The sequence below is a fragment of the Pseudophryne corroboree genome, chromosome 10 (assembly GCF_028390025.1).
Source record: "Pseudophryne corroboree isolate aPseCor3 chromosome 10, aPseCor3.hap2, whole genome shotgun sequence".
NCBI lineage: Eukaryota > Metazoa > Chordata > Amphibia > Anura > Myobatrachidae > Pseudophryne > Pseudophryne corroboree.
Window position 1 is genome coordinate 148,048,505 of NC_086453.1, and position 21,241 is coordinate 148,069,745.

Sequence of the window (21,241 nt, forward strand, 5' to 3'; positions counted from 1 at the left end):
TATCCTGTGCTTTGGTTTTTCAACCCACTGTTTTAGAGCTCTGTTTTGTGTCCAGAATGGCTGCAGGAGGTGTGTGCGTTTGCTGGAAAGGCAGGAAAGGAACGACCTCCAATGATATGCTGCATCTCCTGGTGTGTGTCTCCCTCAAGTGGCTGTCAGTAAACAAATGCAGCCTATACACCCAAACCCAAGCAAGCTCATTGTGACATCACAGAAGTCGCATCATAGAAGCATCACAGAAGTAGCCTCATAGAAGGGGCAACCTGGCTGCAGGGACTACTGCCTATTTAAAAAATGAAAATCCACTTTTATGGGCCTGTTGAAATAATTAATCTTGGTTTCATGAAAGGATTAGCACAACCAGAGAACCTTTCGTTGAAGAAGAACGTCACACTGCTTGCTTGCTTGCTTGCTTGCATGATTAATTGATTGATTGATTGATTGATTGATTGATTGATGGATTGCATAGCATTGTGCATACTTGAAAAGCACGGATCCAGGATGGGCGTGGCAAATGGCTAATGGGGGTGGGTGGTGGATGTAGAGCACATGCAAATGATTGTGCATCATGTAGCCAGCAAGAGAAGAGAGAAACTCATGGTGCCGGAGTGCGTGAGTAAGAGAGGGAGTGAGTGATTGAGTGAGGGCTGGCGGGAAGGTGTGCCTGCCTGTTAGAATTTCTTGGCCACCACCAAATCTAGATAAGGGAAGTATGTAGATCCTTGATGGTGTCAGGATCCTTTTACATTCCCTTTTTCCTTTTCCTGTCCACTCCACACATTGTTCCGGATTTGCAGTACCTCCGGGACTTGTGCACCTTTCCTAATCTGCCCTCCAAAAAAAGACTACTGTCTACAGAATTGCTTTTTCCAATGGAATTTGGGTGTGCATTTACAAATATCTGGCATTGCCAAAGTGATTTAGGGGGATTTTGAAATAAGGGTTCCATTGTTTCAGAATTGTATGCAATTGTTTGATCACAAAAATGTAACAACTGACTAAAAAAAACCTGAAAAGTGCACCGTGGAGACTCATTTTGTGTCTACTTCTTGTCTCCATTTAATTCCCTACTTCTATCCAAGGCAAATTTATATGCTGTGGTGCTATCGGGATGGGAGGCCTACTTAGGCTTCAGTCCCTAATTCTAATTGAGAGCAAACTAACAAAATATCCTGCTTCAAAACTAATTCCTAAATGCAAAACTTACTATTATCCTGTGCTTTGGTTTTTCAACCCACTGTTTTAGAGCTCTGTTTTGTGTCCAGAATAGCTGCAGGAGGTGTGTGCGTTTGCTGGAAAGGCAGGAAAGGAACGACCTCCAATGATATGCTGCATCTCCTGGTGTGTGTCTCCCTCAAGTGGCTGTCAGTAAACAAATGCAGCCTATACACCCAAACCCAAGCAAGCTCATTGTGACGTCACAGAAGTCGCATCATAGAAGCATCACAGAAGTCGCCTCATAGAAGGGGCAACCTGGCTGCAGGGACTACTGCCTATTTAAAAATTGAAAATCTGCTTTCATGGGCCTGTTGAAATAATTAATCTTGGTTTCATGAAAGGGTTAGCACAACCAGAGAACCTTTCGTTGAAGAAGAACGTCACACTGCTTGCTTGCTTGTTTGCTTGCTTGCATGATTAATTGAGTGATTGATTGATTGATTGATTGATTGATTGATTGATGGATTGCATAACATTGTGCATACTTGAAAAGCACGGACCCAGGATGGGCGTGGCAGATGGCTAATGGGGGTGGGTGGCGGATGTAGAGCACATGCAAATGATTGTGCATCATGTAGCCAGCAAGAGAAGAGAGAAACTCATGGTGCCGGAGTGCGTGAGTAAGAGAGGGAGTGAGTGATTGAGTGAGGGATGGCGGGAAGGTGTGCCTGCCTGTTAGAATTTCTTGGCCACCACCAAATCTAGATAGGGGAAGTATGTAGATCCTTGATGGTGTCAGGATCCTTTTACATTCCCTTTTTCCTTTTCCTGTCCACTCCACACATTGTTCCGGATTTGCAGTACCTCCGGGACTTGTGCACCTTTCCTAATCTGCCCTCCAAAAAAAGACTACTGTCTACAGAATTGCTTTTTCCAATGGAATTTGGGTGTGCATTTACAAATATCTGGCATTGCCAAAGTGATTTGAAAAACAAAAGGATTGGAAACCGCACTGGTGTAGTAAGTGTATATGTGAAATGATAAACTATCTGTAATTAGCTGATAATAGAATTCAAGGTATAAATCCTCATTTAGGGAAGCAGACACTTAAGGTAATACACTCCTTGTTTTTATGTGTCAAAAAGACTGCCCATCAGCGGTGCTCCCACGAGTCAAAAATATATTGTAAACACAGAAACAAGAGAAGAAAGGAGACTCTTTTTGGGAAGCACTCTTATACAGATAATAATGTATGGCTGATTGCCACAATAGCTAACTAAAATTCAATACTTTAATGATTTTCGTTAAAAAAATTAATTACTGAGGAGTTCAATAAGCGCCAATATCTGTTTAAATAGTGACATTGCGAAAATATGAAGAAAATATTTTTAATTAATAAGGTACAAATACCTAATGTAAGCCGAGATGGGTAGCTTTGTGATTTTGTGAAATAAAAAACACCAGCTATGGGACAACCTGTGGTCAAAAATATGTTTATTCAATATATATATATATGACCATCATTTGAAGACTGCTGTATATCCCAAACTGGGAATTAAATCCTAGCAGGTAGTTAAATCATAGGTCATGACCGATAAGCGAATCAATGCTCTATTCCAGTGACAAAGAGGGTAGCAAATACTTGCAGTACCAGGGTGTTCCTTGGTGGTCTCCCAGCCAAGTACTTGAACCGGCCCTCCACTGCTTGGCTTCCAAGATCAGATGAGATTGGGCATCTCCAGTGGGGTATGACCGCAGACCTTATGCTTACCCTTGTCACACTGTGTCCTTAATTGGGCACAGGTAAGAGCCAATTTGTGATATTGTATAGACCACAGGTGTCTAAGTAGCTGATGAAAAAGAATAAGGAGTTATTTCTCAAGGATATAGACAAAGACACAAATATCAGATACCCATCTAGATATTCACGGTAGAGGTGGTCGCAAATACAAGTAGAAAAACACACCTATTCTGCACAGATAATTAAGAATGTCTATAACGTCTACTTCTAGATTAAGCAGAAAAGGAGGCCTCCAAATTTGGACTCCAAGACCTCAAAATAGATGTATCCCACATATACTCAGGATTATGCAGTAAGGTATATCAAATTAGTGATATTCCAGCTCCAATGCCCCACCATAATTAACCTTCAAGCAGCGGGGAAACAGCACAACAGAATTTATGCCACATATATCATCAATTGAGTGTTTTTTAGAAGAGCACGGAATTCTGCATAGCACACATTAAGAATATATTCATGTGTTAGAATCCTCACACATACACTAATGGATTATGCAGTGGGATATATCTTGAACAGTAATATCTCTGACTCTGATGCCCCACCATGAATCACCTTCAGATAGCGGGGGAACAACACGAACAGTAAGTGTACCACATATATAATCAATTGGGTGTTTTCAAAAAAAGCATGAATTTATGCATTACATGTAGAAAAAACATTCATGTATTTAATAAGCTCCAAGAATGGTCGATGCCTCTGCATCTATGATTTTGGTAGCTAATAAGCATTTATCTACTTACTGTTGTTTTTTTATCTGTTGCTCATGCAAATAATGAGGTATTCTCTGTGCCTTCTGGGTATGAATTTATCATGCACAGAGAAAAAAGAAGAAAAAGTGCTTGAGTCAGGATATTACCTAATCCGGTTATGCAATAGTTTTGTGGTGTCCTACTTGTATAAAGAAGAAATTAAGGGAGAACCTTGTGGAAGGTGCTGGCCGCGTCTGCCCGCGTGTTGCCTGCTGCTGTACTCCGGCCGCACTGTTCTTCCTGTTAGGCTGGTTCCCGTAGCGACGGACTCTGCCGTGGTCGGCTAGTTGCGGTCACGTGTGCGCATCACGTGACCGTGAGGTTATTGCCTCTCTTACCTTCTGCCTTTTTTTTTTTTTTTTTTGTGGGAGTCGTTTTGTTGCTATAGAGTTTTGTCAATAATAGTTTCCTCCCGAATAGTTTCAAGTCTTTTTCCCATCTGAACCTTTCAAAATGCCCTGTGGGAGAGAATGTCAGGCCTTTACTCAATATGGATTTCTGTGAATCTGTAAGTGAGTGCTCGGAAAGATTAATAATTTTAAGTTTATTGTCATGTTGTTTGTTTTCCTCACTGGTCAGCAGATTGGTGGTTGTCATCTCCTCCGAGTGTTTCGGGTCTGAGGGGGTGAGAAATCCCATTGTTGTTGTCCTCTTCTTCCTCTTCCGCCCCCTCCTCGTCTTCCTCCTCTTTGTCTTCCCCGTGTCCTCCCGGATCGGGGGTCCCCTAAAAAAGATGATGAAGTGGATGGGGAAGGGTTATATTGGTTGATGCTTGCCTGTCCTCTGGAACTCTGATGTTTTTCGGGTATGTAGTCTGCAGTGTCTTCTGTCCCTGATGTTTCTGCTTCTGAGGATGAGTAGTCACCTGTATATTGAGCTGTATTTCTTTTCCAGGTGGCCCTTTGCCATTTGAAGACTCTTCCAGAAGCAAAATCCTTTTTATCTCTGGCGTACTTGGTTCGTTTCCGGTCAATAATAGACTGTTCGTATGCCTGTAATTCTTGTTTGTTGTGCTCAAAACACTTCTGAAATTGCAAGTCCTTTTCCCAAGTTTCTAGTTTCTTACCTAATTCTTCCAGATCACGCTCGCATTCCTCCAATATCAGATTATTATGTTTGGTTAAAATGTTCATTAAATCACTAGAACATTTGAGGAGAGTGTTTTCCCATTCCTTCTTTAAATTCTCACTCGCTAAGTCGAAGGCCGGAAAAATTCTTGGACGGAGGCCTCTAGGAGATATTTTGTTTTTAATATAGTTTTCTAGTGTTGTAAGATCCCAAGTGGTCCGAATTTGTTTTCGTAACAAAGCATTTAATTTATGAAAGTCAGTTTCCCAACTAATATGGGGTTCATTATCAGTTATTTCGCTCGGGAAGATGTCATCTAAATTATCCTTATTTTTACGTCTTGAACTCAGCTCTTGTTTGAGATTAAAACTCATATTATATGAGAGAACTCCTGAAAAAGTGAAGTTTAAGGAGCAGAGATTCCTAAAGGAGGAATATCCGCTGCCTTTATATTACCGTGCAGGTATTTCCGGGAAGACTGGGAACCAGTCACAAATACAGGTATTTGAAAAACAAAAGGATTGGAAACCGCACTGGTGTAGTAAGTGTATATGTGAAATGATAAACTATCTGTAATTAGCTGATAATAGAATTCAAGGTATAAATCCTCATTTAGGGAAGCAGACACTTAAGGTAATACACTCCTTGTTTTTATGTGTCAAAAAGACTGCCCATCAGCGGTGCTCCCACGAGTCAAAAATATATTGTAAACACAGAAACAAGAGAAGAAAGGAGACTCTTTTTGGGAAGCACTCTTATACAGATAATAATGTATGGCTGATTGCCACAATAGCTAACTAAAATTCAATACTTTAATGATTTTCGTTAAAAAAATTAATTACTGAGGAGTTCAATAAGCGCCAATATCTGTTTAAATAGTGACATTGCGAAAATATGAAGAAAATATTTTTAATTAATAAGGTACAAATACCTAATGTAAGCCGAGATGGGTAGCTTTGTGATTTTGTGAAATAAAAAACACCAGCTATGGGACAACCTGTGGTCAAAAATATGTTTATTCAATATATATATATATGACCATCATTTGAAGACTGCTGTATATCCCAAACTGGGAATTAAATCCTAGCAGGTAGTTAAATCATAGGTCATGACCGATAAGCGAATCAATGCTCTATTCCAGTGACAAAGAGGGTAGCAAATACTTGCAGTACCAGGGTGTTCCTTGGTGGTCTCCCAGCCAAGTACTTGAACCGGCCCTCCACTGCTTGGCTTCCAAGATCAGATGAGATTGGGCATCTCCAGTGGGGTATGACCGCAGACCTTATGCTTACCCTTGTCACACTGTGTCCTTAATTGGGCACAGGTAAGAGCCAATTTGTGATATTGTATAGACCACAGGTGTCTAAGTAGCTGATGAAAAAGAATAAGGAGTTATTTCTCAAGGATATAGACAAAGACACAAATATCAGATACCCATCTAGATATTCACGGTAGAGGTGGTCGCAAATACAAGTAGAAAAACACACCTATTCTGCACAGATAATTAAGAATGTCTATAACGTCTACTTCTAGATTAAGCAGAAAAGGAGGCCTCCAAATTTGGACTCCAAGACCTCAAAATAGATGTATCCCACATATACTCAGGATTATGCAGTAAGGTATATCAAATTAGTGATATTCCAGCTCCAATGCCCCACCATAATTAACCTTCAAGCAGCGGGGAAACAGCACAACAGAATTTATGCCACATATATCATCAATTGAGTGTTTTTTAGAAGAGCACGGAATTCTGCATAGCACACATTAAGAATATATTCATGTGTTAGAATCCTCACACATACACTAATGGATTATGCAGTGGGATATATCTTGAACAGTAATATCTCTGACTCTGATGCCCCACCATGAATCACCTTCAGATAGCGGGGGAACAACACGAACAGTAAGTGTACCACATATATAATCAATTGGGTGTTTTCAAAAAAAGCATGAATTTATGCATTACATGTAGAAAAAACATTCATGTATTTAATAAGCTCCAAGAATGGTCGATGCCTCTGCATCTATGATTTTGGTAGCTAATAAGCATTTATCTACTTACTGTTGTTTTTTTATCTGTTGCTCATGCAAATAATGAGGTATTCTCTGTGCCTTCTGGGTATGAATTTATCATGCACAGAGAAAAAAGAAGAAAAAGTGCTTGAGTCAGGATATTACCTAATCCGGTTATGCAATAGTTTTGTGGTGTCCTACTTGTATAAAGAAGAAATTAAGGGAGAACCTTGTGGAAGGTGCTGGCCGCGTCTGCCCGCGTGTTGCCTGCTGCTGTACTCCGGCCGCACTGTTCTTCCTGTTAGGCTGGTTCCCGTAGCGACGGACTCTGCCGTGGTCGGCTAGTTGCGGTCACGTGTGCGCATCACGTGACCGTGAGGTTATTGCCTCTCTTACCTTCTGCCTTTTTTTTTTTTTTTTTTGTGGGAGTCGTTTTGTTGCTATAGAGTTTTGTCAATAATAGTTTCCTCCCGAATAGTTTCAAGTCTTTTTCCCATCTGAACCTTTCAAAATGCCCTGTGGGAGAGAATGTCAGGCCTTTACTCAATATGGATTTCTGTGAATCTGTAAGTGAGTGCTCGGAAAGATTAATAATTTTAAGTTTATTGTCATGTTGTTTGTTTTCCTCACTGGTCAGCAGATTGGTGGTTGTCATCTCCTCCGAGTGTTTCGGGTCTGAGGGGGTGAGAAATCCCATTGTTGTTGTCCTCTTCTTCCTCTTCCGCCCCCTCCTCGTCTTCCTCCTCTTTGTCTTCCCCGTGTCCTCCCGGATCGGGGGTCCCCTAAAAAAGATGATGAAGTGGATGGGGAAGGGTTATATTGGTTGATGCTTGCCTGTCCTCTGGAACTCTGATGTTTTTCGGGTATGTAGTCTGCAGTGTCTTCTGTCCCTGATGTTTCTGCTTCTGAGGATGAGTAGTCACCTGTATATTGAGCTGTATTTCTTTTCCAGGTGGCCCTTTGCCATTTGAAGACTCTTCCAGAAGCAAAATCCTTTTTATCTCTGGCGTACTTGGTTCGTTTCCGGTCAATAATAGACTGTTCGTATGCCTGTAATTCTTGTTTGTTGTGCTCAAAACACTTCTGAAATTGCAAGTCCTTTTCCCAAGTTTCTAGTTTCTTACCTAATTCTTCCAGATCACGCTCGCATTCCTCCAATATCAGATTATTATGTTTGGTTAAAATGTTCATTAAATCACTAGAACATTTATGGAGAGTGTTTTCCCATTCCTTCTTTAAATTCTCACTTTGCATGAGCAACAGATAAAAAAACAACAGTAAGTAGATAAATGCTTATTAGCTACCAAAATCATAGATGCAGAGGCATCGACCATTCTTGGAGCTTATTAAATACATGAATGTTTTTTCTACATGTAATGCATAAATTCATGCTTTTTTTGAAAACACCCAATTGATTATATATGTGGTACACTTACTGTTCGTGTTGTTCCCCCGCTATCTGAAGGTGATTCATGGTGGGGCATCAGAGTCAGAGATATTACTGTTCAAGATATATCCCACTGCATAATCCATTAGTGTATGTGTGAGGATTCTAACACATGAATATATTCTTAATGTGTGCTATGCAGAATTCCGTGCTCTTCTAAAAAACACTCAATTGATGATATATGTGGCATAAATTCTGTTGTGCTGTTTCCCCGCTGCTTGAAGGTTAATTATGGTGGGGCATTGGAGCTGGAATATCACTAATTTGATATACCTTACTGCATAATCCTGAGTATATGTGGGATACATCTATTTTGAGGTCTTGGAGTCCAAATTTGGAGGCCTCCTTTTCTGCTTAATCTAGAAGTAGACGTTATAGACATTCTTAATTATCTGTGCAGAATAGGTGTGTTTTTCTACTTGTATTTGCGACCACCTCTACCGTGAATATCTAGATGGGTATCTGATATTTGTGTCTTTGTCTATATCCTTGAGAAATAACTCCTTATTCTTTTTCATCAGCTACTTAGACACCTGTGGTCTATACAATATCACAAATTGGCTCTTACCTGTGCCCAATTAAGGACACAGTGTGACAAGGGTAAGCATAAGGTCTGCGGTCATACCCCACTGGAGATGCCCAATCTCATCTGATCTTGGAAGCCAAGCAGTGGAGGGCCGGTTCAAGTACTTGGCTGGGAGACCACCAAGGAACACCCTGGTACTGCAAGTATTTGCTACCCTCTTTGTCACTGGAATAGAGCATTGATTCGCTTATCGGTCATGACCTATGATTTAACTACCTGCTAGGATTTAATTCCCAGTTTGGGATATACAGCAGTCTTCAAATGATGGTCATATATATATATATTGAATAAACATATTTTTGACCACAGGTTGTCCCATAGCTGGTGTTTTTTATTTCACAAAATCACAAAGCTACCCATCTCGGCTTACATTAGGTATTTGTACCTTATTAATTAAAAATATTTTCTTCATATTTTCGCAATGTCACTATTTAAACAGATATTGGCGCTTATTGAACTCCTCAGTAATTAATTTTTTTAACGAAAATCATTAAAGTATTGAATTTTAGTTAGCTATTGTGGCAATCAGCCATACATTATTATCTGTATAAGAGTGCTTCCCAAAAAGAGTCTCCTTTCTTCTCTTGTTTCTGTGTTTACAATATATTTTTGACTCGTGGGAGCACCGCTGATGGGCAGTCTTTTTGACACATAAAAACAAGGAGTGTATTACCTTAAGTGTCTGCTTCCCTAAATGAGGATTTATACCTTGAATTCTATTATCAGCTAATTACAGATAGTTTATCATTTCACATATACACTTACTACACCAGTGCGGTTTCCAATCCTTTTGTTTTTCAAATACCTGTATTTGTGACTGGTTCCCAGTCTTCCCGGAAATACCTGCACGGTAATATAAAGGCAGCGGATATTCCTCCTTTAGGAATCTCTGCTCCTTAAACTTCACTTTTTCAGGAGTTCTCTCATATAATATGAGTTTTAATCTCAAACAAGAGCTGAGTTCAAGACGTAAAAATAAGGATAATTTAGATGACATCTTCCCGAGCGAAATAACTGATAATGAACCCCATATTAGTTGGGAAACTGACTTTCATAAATTAAATGCTTTGTTACGAAAACAAATTCGGACCACTTGGGATCTTACAACACTAGAAAACTATATTAAAAACAAAATATCTCCTAGAGGCCTCCGTCCAAGAATTTTTCCGGCCTTCGACTTAGCGAGTGAGAATTTAAAGAAGGAATGGGAAAACACTCTCCTCAAATGTTCTAGTGATTTAATGAACATTTTAACCAAACATAATAATCTGATATTGGAGGAATGCGAGCGTGATCTGGAAGAATTAGGTAAGAAACTAGAAACTTGGGAAAAGGACTTGCAATTTCAGAAGTGTTTTGAGCACAACAAACAAGAATTACAGGCATACGAACAGTCTATTATTGACCGGAAACGAACCAAGTACGCCAGAGATAAAAAGGATTTTGCTTCTGGAAGAGTCTTCAAATGGCAAAGGGCCACCTGGAAAAGAAATACAGCTCAATATACAGGTGACTACTCATCCTCAGAAGCAGAAACATCAGGGACAGAAGACACTGCAGACTACATACCCGAAAAACATCAGAGTTCCAGAGGACAGGCAAGCATCAACCAATATAACCCTTCCCCATCCACTTCATCATCTTTTTTAGGGGACCCCCGATCCGGGAGGACACGGGGAAGACAAAGAGGAGGAAGACGAGGAGGGGGCGGAAGAGGAAGAAGAGGACAACAACAATGGGATTTCTCACCCCCTCAGACCCGAAACACTCGGAGGAGATGACAACCACCAATCTGCTGACCAGTGAGGAAAACAAACAACATGACAATAAACTTAAAATTATTAATCTTTCCGAGCACTCACTTACAGATTCACAGAAATCCATATTGAGTAAAGGCCTGACATTCTCTCCCACAGGGCATTTTGAAAGGTTCAGATGGGAAAAAGACTTGAAACTATTCGGGAGGAAACTATTATTGACAAAACTCTATAGCAACAAAACGACTCCCACTAAAAAAAAAAAAAAGGCAGAAGGTAAGAGAGGCAATAACCTCACGGTCACGTGATGCGCACACGTGACCGCAACTAGCCGACCACGGCAGAGTCCGTCGCTACGGGAACCAGCCTAACAGGAAGAACAGTGCGGCCGGAGTACAGCAGCAGGCAACACGCGGGCAGACGCGGCCAGCACCTTCCACAAGGTTCTCCCTTAATTTCTTCTTTATACAAGTAGGACACCACAAAACTATTGCATAACCGGATTAGGTAATATCCTGACTCAAGCACTTTTTCTTCTTTTTTCTCTGTGCATGATAAATTCATACCCAGAAGGCACAGAGAATACCTCATTATTTGCATGAGCAACAGATAAAAAAACAACAGTAAGTAGATAAATGCTTATTAGCTACCAAAATCATAGATGCAGAGGCATCGACCATTCTTGGAGCTTATTAAATACATGAATGTTTTTTCTACATGTAATGCATAAATTCATGCTTTTTTTGAAAACACCCAATTGATTATATATGTGGTACACTTACTGTTCGTGTTGTTCCCCCGCTATCTGAAGGTGATTCATGGTGGGGCATCAGAGTCAGAGATATTACTGTTCAAGATATATCCCACTGCATAATCCATTAGTGTATGTGTGAGGATTCTAACACATGAATATATTCTTAATGTGTGCTATGCAGAATTCCGTGCTCTTCTAAAAAACACTCAATTGATGATATATGTGGCATAAATTCTGTTGTGCTGTTTCCCCGCTGCTTGAAGGTTAATTATGGTGGGGCATTGGAGCTGGAATATCACTAATTTGATATACCTTACTGCATAATCCTGAGTATATGTGGGATACATCTATTTTGAGGTCTTGGAGTCCAAATTTGGAGGCCTCCTTTTCTGCTTAATCTAGAAGTAGACGTTATAGACATTCTTAATTATCTGTGCAGAATAGGTGTGTTTTTCTACTTGTATTTGCGACCACCTCTACCGTGAATATCTAGATGGGTATCTGATATTTGTGTCTTTGTCTATATCCTTGAGAAATAACTCCTTATTCTTTTTCATCAGCTACTTAGACACCTGTGGTCTATACAATATCACAAATTGGCTCTTACCTGTGCCCAATTAAGGACACAGTGTGACAAGGGTAAGCATAAGGTCTGCGGTCATACCCCACTGGAGATGCCCAATCTCATCTGATCTTGGAAGCCAAGCAGTGGAGGGCCGGTTCAAGTACTTGGCTGGGAGACCACCAAGGAACACCCTGGTACTGCAAGTATTTGCTACCCTCTTTGTCACTGGAATAGAGCATTGATTCGCTTATCGGTCATGACCTATGATTTAACTACCTGCTAGGATTTAATTCCCAGTTTGGGATATACAGCAGTCTTCAAATGATGGTCATATATATATATATTGAATAAACATATTTTTGACCACAGGTTGTCCCATAGCTGGTGTTTTTTATTTCACAAAATCACAAAGCTACCCATCTCGGCTTACATTAGGTATTTGTACCTTATTAATTAAAAATATTTTCTTCATATTTTCGCAATGTCACTATTTAAACAGATATTGGCGCTTATTGAACTCCTCAGTAATTAATTTTTTTAACGAAAATCATTAAAGTATTGAATTTTAGTTAGCTATTGTGGCAATCAGCCATACATTATTATCTGTATAAGAGTGCTTCCCAAAAAGAGTCTCCTTTCTTCTCTTGTTTCTGTGTTTACAATATATTTTTGACTCGTGGGAGCACCGCTGATGGGCAGTCTTTTTGACACATAAAAACAAGGAGTGTATTACCTTAAGTGTCTGCTTCCCTAAATGAGGATTTATACCTTGAATTCTATTATCAGCTAATTACAGATAGTTTATCATTTCACATATACACTTACTACACCAGTGCGGTTTCCAATCCTTTTGTTTTTCAAATACCTGTATTTGTGACTGGTTCCCAGTCTTCCCGGAAATACCTGCACGGTAATATAAAGGCAGCGGATATTCCTCCTTTAGGAATCTCTGCTCCTTAAACTTCACTTTTTCAGGAGTTCTCTCATATAATATGAGTTTTAATCTCAAACAAGAGCTGAGTTCAAGACGTAAAAATAAGGATAATTTAGATGACATCTTCCCGAGCGAAATAACTGATAATGAACCCCATATTAGTTGGGAAACTGACTTTCATAAATTAAATGCTTTGTTACGAAAACAAATTCGGACCACTTGGGATCTTACAACACTAGAAAACTATATTAAAAACAAAATATCTCCTAGAGGCCTCCGTCCAAGAATTTTTCCGGCCTTCGACTTAGCGAGTGAGAATTTAAAGAAGGAATGGGAAAACACTCTCCTCAAATGTTCTAGTGATTTAATGAACATTTTAACCAAACATAATAATCTGATATTGGAGGAATGCGAGCGTGATCTGGAAGAATTAGGTAAGAAACTAGAAACTTGGGAAAAGGACTTGCAATTTCAGAAGTGTTTTGAGCACAACAAACAAGAATTACAGGCATACGAACAGTCTATTATTGACCGGAAACGAACCAAGTACGCCAGAGATAAAAAGGATTTTGCTTCTGGAAGAGTCTTCAAATGGCAAAGGGCCACCTGGAAAAGAAATACAGCTCAATATACAGGTGACTACTCATCCTCAGAAGCAGAAACATCAGGGACAGAAGACACTGCAGACTACATACCCGAAAAACATCAGAGTTCCAGAGGACAGGCAAGCATCAACCAATATAACCCTTCCCCATCCACTTCATCATCTTTTTTAGGGGACCCCCGATCCGGGAGGACACGGGGAAGACAAAGAGGAGGAAGACGAGGAGGGGGCGGAAGAGGAAGAAGAGGACAACAACAATGGGATTTCTCACCCCCTCAGACCCGAAACACTCGGAGGAGATGACAACCACCAATCTGCTGACCAGTGAGGAAAACAAACAACATGACAATAAACTTAAAATTATTAATCTTTCCGAGCACTCACTTACAGATTCACAGAAATCCATATTGAGTAAAGGCCTGACATTCTCTCCCACAGGGCATTTTGAAAGGTTCAGATGGGAAAAAGACTTGAAACTATTCGGGAGGAAACTATTATTGACAAAACTCTATAGCAACAAAACGACTCCCACTAAAAAAAAAAAAAAGGCAGAAGGTAAGAGAGGCAATAACCTCACGGTCACGTGATGCGCACACGTGACCGCAACTAGCCGACCACGGCAGAGTCCGTCGCTACGGGAACCAGCCTAACAGGAAGAACAGTGCGGCCGGAGTACAGCAGCAGGCAACACGCGGGCAGACGCGGCCAGCACCTTCCACAAGGTTCTCCCTTAATTTCTTCTTTATACAAGTAGGACACCACAAAACTATTGCATAACCGGATTAGGTAATATCCTGACTCAAGCACTTTTTCTTCTTTTTTCTCTGTGCATGATAAATTCATACCCAGAAGGCACAGAGAATACCTCATTATTTGCATGAGCAACAGATAAAAAAACAACAGTAAGTAGATAAATGCTTATTAGCTACCAAAATCATAGATGCAGAGGCATCGACCATTCTTGGAGCTTATTAAATACATGAATGTTTTTTCTACATGTAATGCATAAATTCATGCTTTTTTTGAAAACACCCAATTGATTATATATGTGGTACACTTACTGTTCGTGTTGTTCCCCCGCTATCTGAAGGTGATTCATGGTGGGGCATCAGAGTCAGAGATATTACTGTTCAAGATATATCCCACTGCATAATCCATTAGTGTATGTGTGAGGATTCTAACACATGAATATATTCTTAATGTGTGCTATGCAGAATTCCGTGCTCTTCTAAAAAACACTCAATTGATGATATATGTGGCATAAATTCTGTTGTGCTGTTTCCCCGCTGCTTGAAGGTTAATTATGGTGGGGCATTGGAGCTGGAATATCACTAATTTGATATACCTTACTGCATAATCCTGAGTATATGTGGGATACATCTATTTTGAGGTCTTGGAGTCCAAATTTGGAGGCCTCCTTTTCTGCTTAATCTAGAAGTAGACGTTATAGACATTCTTAATTATCTGTGCAGAATAGGTGTGTTTTTCTACTTGTATTTGCGACCACCTCTACCGTGAATATCTAGATGGGTATCTGATATTTGTGTCTTTGTCTATATCCTTGAGAAATAACTCCTTATTCTTTTTCATCAGCTACTTAGACACCTGTGGTCTATACAATATCACAAATTGGCTCTTACCTGTGCCCAATTAAGGACACAGTGTGACAAGGGTAAGCATAAGGTCTGCGGTCATACCCCACTGGAGATGCCCAATCTCATCTGATCTTGGAAGCCAAGCAGTGGAGGGCCGGTTCAAGTACTTGGCTGGGAGACCACCAAGGAACACCCTGGTACTGCAAGTATTTGCTACCCTCTTTGTCACTGGAATAGAGCATTGATTCGCTTATCGGTCATGACCTATGATTTAACTACCTGCTAGGATTTAATTCCCAGTTTGGGATATACAGCAGTCTTCAAATGATGGTCATATATATATATATTGAATAAACATATTTTTGACCACAGGTTGTCCCATAGCTGGTGTTTTTTATTTCACAAAATCACAAAGCTACCCATCTCGGCTTACATTAGGTATTTGTACCTTATTAATTAAAAATATTTTCTTCATATTTTCGCAATGTCACTATTTAAACAGATATTGGCGCTTATTGAACTCCTCAGTAATTAATTTTTTTAACGAAAATCATTAAAGTATTGAATTTTAGTTAGCTATTGTGGCAATCAGCCATACATTATTATCTGTATAAGAGTGCTTCCCAAAAAGAGTCTCCTTTCTTCTCTTGTTTCTGTGTTTACAATATATTTTTGACTCGTGGGAGCACCGCTGATGGGCAGTCTTTTTGACACATAAAAACAAGGAGTGTATTACCTTAAGTGTCTGCTTCCCTAAATGAGGATTTATACCTTGAATTCTATTATCAGCTAATTACAGATAGTTTATCATTTCACATATACACTTACTACACCAGTGCGGTTTCCAATCCTTTTGTTTTTCAAATACCTGTATTTGTGACTGGTTCCCAGTCTTCCCGGAAATACCTGCACGGTAATATAAAGGCAGCGGATATTCCTCCTTTAGGAATCTCTGCTCCTTAAACTTCACTTTTTCAGGAGTTCTCTCATATAATATGAGTTTTAATCTCAAACAAGAGCTGAGTTCAAGACGTAAAAATAAGGATAATTTAGATGACATCTTCCCGAGCGAAATAACTGATAATGAACCCCATATTAGTTGGGAAACTGACTTTCATAAATTAAATGCTTTGTTACGAAAACAAATTCGGACCACTTGGGATCTTACAACACTAGAAAACTATATTAAAAACAAAATATCTCCTAGAGGCCTCCGTCCAAGAATTTTTCCGGCCTTCGACTTAGCGAGTGAGAATTTAAAGAAGGAATGGGAAAACACTCTCCTCAAATGTTCTAGTGATTTAATGAACATTTTAACCAAACATAATAATCTGATATTGGAGGAATGCGAGCGTGATCTGGAAGAATTAGGTAAGAAACTAGAAACTTGGGAAAAGGACTTGCAATTTCAGAAGTGTTTTGAGCACAACAAACAAGAATTACAGGCATACGAACAGTCTATTATTGACCGGAAACGAACCAAGTACGCCAGAGATAAAAAGGATTTTGCTTCTGGAAGAGTCTTCAAATGGCAAAGGGCCACCTGGAAAAGAAATACAGCTCAATATACAGGTGACTACTCATCCTCAGAAGCAGAAACATCAGGGACAGAAGACACTGCAGACTACATACCCGAAAAACATCAGAGTTCCAGAGGACAGGCAAGCATCAACCAATATAACCCTTCCCCATCCACTTCATCATCTTTTTTAGGGGACCCCCGATCCGGGAGGACACGGGGAAGACAAAGAGGAGGAAGACGAGGAGGGGGCGGAAGAGGAAGAAGAGGACAACAACAATGGGATTTCTCACCCCCTCAGACCCGAAACACTCGGAGGAGATGACAACCACCAATCTGCTGACCAGTGAGGAAAACAAACAACATGACAATAAACTTAAAATTATTAATCTTTCCGAGCACTCACTTACAGATTCACAGAAATCCATATTGAGTAAAGGCCTGACATTCTCTCCCACAGGGCATTTTGAAAGGTTCAGATGGGAAAAAGACTTGAAACTATTCGGGAGGAAACTATTATTGACAAAACTCTATAGCAACAAAACGACTCCCACTAAAAAAAAAAAAAAGGCAGAAGGTAAGAGAGGCAATAACCTCACGGTCACGTGATGCGCACACGTGACCGCAACTAGCCGACCACGGCAGAGTCCGTCGCTACGGGAACCAGCCTAACAGGAAGAACAGTGCGGCCGGAGTACAGCAGCAGGCAACACGCGGGCAGACGCGGCCAGCACCTTCCACAAGGTTCTCCCTTAATTTCTTCTTTATACAAGTAGGACACCACAAAACTATTGCATAACCGGATTAGGTAATATCCTGACTCAAGCACTTTTTCTTCTTTTTTCTCTGTGCATGATAAATTCATACCCAGAAGGCACAGAGAATACCTCATTATTTGCATGAGCAACAGATAAAAAAACAACAGTAAGTAGATAAATGCTTATTAGCTACCAAAATCATAGATGCAGAGGCATCGACCATTCTTGGAGCTTATTAAATACATGAATGTTTTTTCTACATGTAATGCATAAATTCATGCTTTTTTTGAAAACACCCAATTGATTATATATGTGGTACACTTACTGTTCGTGTTGTTCCCCCGCTATCTGAAGGTGATTCATGGTGGGGCATCAGAGTCAGAGATATTACTGTTCAAGATATATCCCACTGCATAATCCATTAGTGTATGTGTGAGGATTCTAACACATGAATATATTCTTAATGTGTGCTATGCAGAATTCCGTGCTCTTCTAAAAAACACTCAATTGATGATATATGTGGCATAAATTCTGTTGTGCTGTTTCCCCGCTGCTTGAAGGTTAATTATGGTGGGGCATTGGAGCTGGAATATCACTAATTTGATATACCTTACTGCATAATCCTGAGTATATGTGGGATACATCTATTTTGAGGTCTTGGAGTCCAAATTTGGAGGCCTCCTTTTCTGCTTAATCTAGAAGTAGACGTTATAGACATTCTTAATTATCTGTGCAGAATAGGTGTGTTTTTCTACTTGTATTTGCGACCACCTCTACCGTGAATATCTAGATGGGTATCTGATATTTGTGTCTTTGTCTATATCCTTGAGAAATAACTCCTTATTCTTTTTCATCAGCTACTTAGACACCTGTGGTCTATACAATATCACAAATTGGCTCTTACCTGTGCCCAATTAAGGACACAGTGTGACAAGGGTAAGCATAAGGTCTGCGGTCATACCCCACTGGAGATGCCCAATCTCATCTGATCTTGGAAGCCAAGCAGTGGAGGGCCGGTTCAAGTACTTGGCTGGGAGACCACCAAGGAACACCCTGGTACTGCAAGTATTTGCTACCCTCTTTGTCACTGGAATAGAGCATTGATTCGCTTATCGGTCATGACCTATGATTTAACTACCTGCTAGGATTTAATTCCCAGTTTGGGATATACAGCAGTCTTCAAATGATGGTCATATATATATATATTGAATAAACATATTTTTGACCACAGGTTGTCCCATAGCTGGTGTTTTTTATTTCACAAAATCACAAAGCTACCCATCTCGGCTTACATTAGGTATTTGTACCTTATTAATTAAAAATATTTTCTTCATATTTTCGCAATGTCACTATTTAAACAGATATTGGCGCTTATTGAACTCCTCAGTAATTAATTTTTTTAACGAAAATCATTAAAGTATTGAATTTTAGTTAGCTATTGTGGCAATCAGCCATACATTATTATCTGTATAAGAGTGCTTCCCAAAAAGAGTCTCCTTTCTTCTCTTGTTTCTGTGTTTACAATATATTTTTGACTCGTGGGAGCACCGCTGATGGGCAGTCTTTTTGACACATAAAAACAAGGAGTGTATTACCTTAAGTGTCTGCTTCCCTAAATGAGGATTTATACCTTGAATTCTATTATCAGCTAATTACAGATAGTTTATCATTTCACATATACACTTACTACACCAGTGCGGTTTCCAATCCTTTTGTTTTTCAAATACCTGTATTTGTGACTGGTTCCCAGTCTTCCCGGAAATACCTGCACGGTAATATAAAGGCAGCGGATATTCCTCCTTTAGGAATCTCTGCTCCTTAAACTTCACTTTTTCAGGAGTTCTCTCATATAATATGAGTTTTAATCTCAAACAAGAGCTGAGTTCAAGACGTAAAAATAAGGATAATTTAGATGACATCTTCCCGAGCGAAATAACTGATAATGAACCCCATATTAGTTGGGAAACTGACTTTCATAAATTAAATGCTTTGTTACGAAAACAAATTCGGACCACTTGGGATCTTACAACACTAGAAAACTATATTAAAAACAAAATATCTCCTAGAGGCCTCCGTCCAAGAATTTTTCCGGCCTTCGACTTAGCGAGTGAGAATTTAAAGAAGGAATGGGAAAACACTCTCCTCAAATGTTCTAGTGATTTAATGAACATTTTAACCAAACATAATAATCTGATATTGGAGGAATGCGAGCGTGATCTGGAAGAATTAGGTAAGAAACTAGAAACTTGGGAAAAGGACTTGCAATTTCAGAAGTGTTTTGAGCACAACAAACAAGAATTACAGGCATACGAACAGTCTATTATTGACCGGAAACGAACCAAGTACGCCAGAGATAAAAAGGATTTTGCTTCTGGAAGAGTCTTCAAATGGCAAAGGGCCACCTGGAAAAGAAATACAGCTCAATATACAGGTGACTACTCATCCTCAGAAGCAGAAACATCAGGGACAGAAGACACTGCAGACTACATACCCGAAAAACATCAGAGTTCCAGAGGACAGGCAAGCATCAACCAATATAACCCTTCCCCATCCACTTCATCATCTTTTTTAGGGGACCCCCGATCCGGGAGGACACGGGGAAGACAAAGAGGAGGAAGACGAGGAGGGGGCGGAAGAGGAAGAAGAGGACAACAACAATGGGATTTCTCACCCCCTCAGACCCGAAACACTCGGAGGAGATGACAACCACCAATCTGCTGACCAGTGAGGAAAACAAACAACATGACAATAAACTTAAAATTATTAATCTTTCCGAGCACTCACTTACAGATTCACAGAAATCCATATTGAGTAAAGGCCTGACATTCTCTCCCACAGGGCATTTTGAAAGGTTCAGATGGGAAAAAGACTTGAAACTATTCGGGAGGAAACTATTATTGACAAAACTCTATAGCAACAAAACGACTCCCACTAAAAAAAAAAAAAAGGCAGAAGGTAAGAGAGGCAATAACCTCACGGTCACGTGATGCGCACACGTGACCGCAACTAGCCGACCACGGCAGAGTCCGTCGCTACGGGAACCAGCCTAACAGGAAGAACAGTGCGGCCGGAGTACAGCAGCAGGCAACACGCGGGCAGACGCGGCCAGCACCTTCCACAAGGTTCTCCCTTAATTTCTTCTTTATACAAGTAGGACACCACAAAACTATTGCATAACCGGATTAGGTAATATCCTGACTCAAGCACTTTTTCTTCTTTTTTCTCTGTGCATGATAAATTCATACCCAGAAGGCACAGAGAATACCTCATTATTTGCATGAGCAACAGATAAAAAAACAACAGTAAGTAGATAAATGCTTATTAGCTACCAAAATCATAGATGCAGAGGCATCGACCATTCTTGGAGCTTATTAAATACATGAATGTTTTTTCTACATGTAATGCATAAATTCATGCTTTTTTTGAAAACACCCAATTGATTATATATGTGGTACACTTACTGTTCGTGTTGTTCCCCCGCTATCTGAAGGTGATTCATGGTGGGGCATCAGAGTCAGAGATATTACTGTTCAAGATATATCCCACTGCATAATCCATTAGTGTATGTGTGAGGATTCTAACACATGAATATATTCTTAATGTGTGCTATGCAGAATTCCGTGCTCTTCTAAAAAACACTCAATTGATGATATATGTGGCATAAATTCTGTTGTGCTGTTTCCCCGCTGCTTGAAGGTTAATTATGGTGGGGCATTGGAGCTGGAATATCACTAATTTGATATACCTTACTGCATAATCCTGAGTATATGTGGGATACATCTATTTTGAGGTCTTGGAGTCCAAATTTGGAGGCCTCCTTTTCTGCTTAATCTAGAAGTAGACGTTATAGACATTCTTAATTATCTGTGCAGAATAGGTGTGTTTTTCTACTTGTATTTGCGACCACCTCTACCGTGAATATCTAGATGGGTA

At 39.9% G+C, this 21,241-nt stretch overlaps 6 pseudogenes; 4 read left to right on the forward strand and 2 right to left on the reverse strand.

Annotated features, from left to right (window-relative positions):
- Nucleotides 1–2,797: 2,797 nt before the first annotated feature.
- LOC134968377 (5S ribosomal RNA) lies at nt 2,798–2,918 on the reverse strand (annotated as a pseudogene).
- Nucleotides 2,919–5,936: 3,018 nt separating this feature from the next.
- LOC134968379 (5S ribosomal RNA) lies at nt 5,937–6,057 on the reverse strand (annotated as a pseudogene).
- Nucleotides 6,058–8,847: 2,790 nt separating this feature from the next.
- LOC134968380 (5S ribosomal RNA) lies at nt 8,848–8,968 on the forward strand (annotated as a pseudogene).
- Nucleotides 8,969–11,983: 3,015 nt separating this feature from the next.
- LOC134968381 (5S ribosomal RNA) lies at nt 11,984–12,104 on the forward strand (annotated as a pseudogene).
- A 3,015-nt stretch (nt 12,105–15,119) lies between these two features.
- On the forward strand, nt 15,120–15,240 carry LOC134968382 (5S ribosomal RNA; annotated as a pseudogene).
- A 3,015-nt stretch (nt 15,241–18,255) lies between these two features.
- Nucleotides 18,256–18,376, forward strand: LOC134968383 (5S ribosomal RNA; annotated as a pseudogene).
- Nucleotides 18,377–21,241: the final 2,865 nt, after the last annotated feature.